At 40.2% G+C, this 3,057-nt stretch overlaps 1 non-coding gene across 1 annotated transcript; it reads left to right on the forward strand.

Moving 5' to 3' along the window:
* Positions 1-1,113: 1,113 nt before the first annotated feature.
* LOC112745090 (small nucleolar RNA R71) lies at positions 1,114-1,217 on the forward strand. The gene has a single exon (XR_003173035.1). It is a non-coding gene; the product is annotated as a small nucleolar RNA R71 (small nucleolar RNA).
* Positions 1,218-3,057: the final 1,840 nt, after the last annotated feature.

Genomic DNA, 3,057 nt, shown 5'->3' on the forward strand with positions numbered 1-3,057 from the left:
AGTGGCATTTGCTCTATTGCCTCAGCAAAGGGAATGTTGATTTGAAGCTTCTTGAAAATCTCCAAGAACCTGGAGAATTGGCCATCCTTTTCACTTTTCATCAAACGTTGAGGATATGGTGCCTTAGGTGTATAAGGCTTCAGGACCTCTTTTTCTTTTTCTTTTGTTGCAGACGATGTAAAAGATTGTCCTTGTTCCTTATCTCTCACATTTTCCTTTGCTTCATCCTCTGTGGTTTCCTTTGAGATCTCCTTTAGATTTTTCCCACTTCTGAGGGTTATGGCCTTACATTCTTCCCTTGCAATAGCCTTGGCAGCATGAGAAACGCTTGTCCCAGGAGTTTGCTTAGACAAATACACAATTTGATTTTCTAGCTTCTGGATGGCAGCTCCTTGGTTTTGTAGGTTAGAATTTACTTCTTCCTTAAAAGCTTTCAATTCGGTTATGTCTTGACTCATGGTTACAAGCATTCCTTCTATCCGGTTTAATTGATCTTGAAATTGTTGGTTCGGATTAAGTTGGGTAGGTTGATTATTTTGGCCATGATATGATGGTTGGGGGTAAGTGTTTTGTGTGGCTTGGTATGATCTTTGGTTGGAGTTTTGGTATGTGGAATTGTTATGTTGGTTGTGGTTGTAAGGTTTGTGGTTTTGTGGTTGGGTTTGTTGGTTCCCCCACCCAAAGTTTGGGTGATTTTTCCATCCTGGGTTGTAAGTGTTGGAGTGTGGATCCTAAGATTGCCTTTGTTGGTTTCCCACATAGTTGGCCTCTTCCCAATCACCTCCTTCAATGCTTACTTCCTCTTGATCTTGTGTGTGTATTGCAGCCACTTGCTTTGTTTCTAATTGCCTGGTAAGCTCTGCTAGTTGCTTGGCAAACACCTTGTTTTGGGCTAGAATTGTATCAACATGGTTCAGCTCCATGACTCCCTTAGTGTTGTGCCTTTCTGATGCATAGTAGTACTCATTCTCAGCCACTGTCTCAATCACTTCAATGGCCTCTTCCACAGTCTTTTTCCTGTTCAATGAACCTCCTGATGAATGGTCCACAGCCTTCCTTGATTCATAAGAGAGTCCATCATAGAAAATATGCAATTGCACCCAATCATGGAACATGTCTGGTGGGCATTTCCTTGTCAAATCCTTGAATCTCTCCCATGCCTCGTAGAGAGTTTCACCATCTTGTTGTCTAAAAGTCTGAACCTCAGATCGAAGCCTATTGACCTTTTGTGGGGGGTAGAAACGTGCCAGAAACTTGCTTTCCACCTCATCCCATGTTGTTAGACTCCCCCTTGGGAATGATTCCAGCCACTTAGCTGCTTTGTCCCTAAGTGAAAATGGGAACAAAAGCAGTTTATAGGCATCTTCCTGGACTCCATTGGACTTCACAGTGTCACAAATTCTCAGGAATTTTGTGAGATGTTGGTTGGGATCTTCATTAGCACTTCCACCAAATGAACAATGATTCTCCACCAGTGATATTAGCTGTGGTTTGAGTTCAAAATTGTTGGCCTGAATGGGTGGTTTCTGAATGCTGCTACCACAATTCCCAGAGGTTGGGTTTATGTATGAACTAAGAACCCTCCTCTCAGGAATGGCATTGTTTCCATCAGCTCTCTCATGGTTGTGAACTTCTCTATCCATGTTGAGATCTAGAGCTTCCTCAAAATTGTCCTCAGATTCTCCTTCAGATTCTTCTTCTCCCAGTACTCTCTTCCCTCTTGCTTCCCTTCTAAGTCTATGAAGGGTCCTCTCTGGTTCGGTATATGGAGGAGTTGATGTCTCTCCTCTCCTACCTGTCATACAAGAACACAGCACAGGCAACAAACAAGTGAAATACTCTTGGTTAATGGAAGAGTATGGTTAGAGCAATTGAGGAATTAATTCAAACAGTTAGTGAGTCAGTGAGTTAGTTGCTTGAATTTAAAGGCATAAAGAAAGAAAGCATGTAACAGAGTGCAGAATTTAAAATTCAACAAGTAACTTGTACTGAATTAATCAAAACAAAAAAAAATGCTCAATCTAGTTAACTTCCAATTGGAGAATTGTCAATCGAAAACCAATCCCCGGCAACGGCGCCATAAACTTGATGCGCATAAACTAGTTATGCTACGATTTAGGAAATTGCACGATCGGCAAAATTCCTTCCGGCAAGTGCACCGGTTATCGTCAAGTAAAAACTCACAATAGAGTGAGGTCGAATCCCACAAGGATTGGTTGAGTGAGCAATTCGGATTAGAAGTGTGTTCTAGTTGAGCGGAATCAAGATTTAGATGAGAATTGCGGAATGTAAAATTGGCGGGAAAAGTAAATGACAAGAAATTGAAATGGCGGAATCTTAAATTGCATGAATTAAAGAGCAGAAGCTAAATTGCTGAAATTAAAAGGGAATGGGGGTGATTGCATGAATTGAGTTGCAGAATGTAAAGAGAAATTGGAAATCAGAAATGGGGAATTCATTGGGTGTTAGGAGATATTGAGATCTCCGAATCAAAACATGAATATCTTTTCCTCAACCAATGCGTTCATTAAATTTTGCTTGGCAATCTTATATGATTGGATCCCAATCCCTTGGCTCACCAATTCTCTCTAAAAACAAACAAATTCCCAATCCCTTGGTTTAAATGTTCATAAGAAGAGATGATGCTCGATCACTGATTATACCACACAGTTTCATGAACCACAATTTGGTAGGATTACATGTCACAATATCCATCCAAACCCCAATCCAATTCACTGTGAGAAAGCTTCTCTAGCATGAATCCTCCATTCCTTTCCCAAGGTTCCGAAGGATTCCAATTATGGGTAGTTTCTCTCCCAAGACAACTACCCAATGGAATTAGATCGAAAAGCTTTCTAACAAAATTTAAGAGAAAAGATTGAAGAAGAAGATAAACTATTATTGATTCATTGAATTACAATAGAGCTCCCTAACCCAATGAAAGGGGTTTAGTGAGTCATAGCTCTGAATTCAATTCCAAAGAAACGAAAACTAGCTAAATGCAAAAGTAAAAGTTCAAAAAGTCCCCTTCTAACTTAAATTCTATCCTATTTATAC

Source organism: Arachis hypogaea, chromosome 14 (assembly GCF_003086295.3).
Source record: "Arachis hypogaea cultivar Tifrunner chromosome 14, arahy.Tifrunner.gnm2.J5K5, whole genome shotgun sequence".
NCBI lineage: Eukaryota > Viridiplantae > Streptophyta > Magnoliopsida > Fabales > Fabaceae > Arachis > Arachis hypogaea.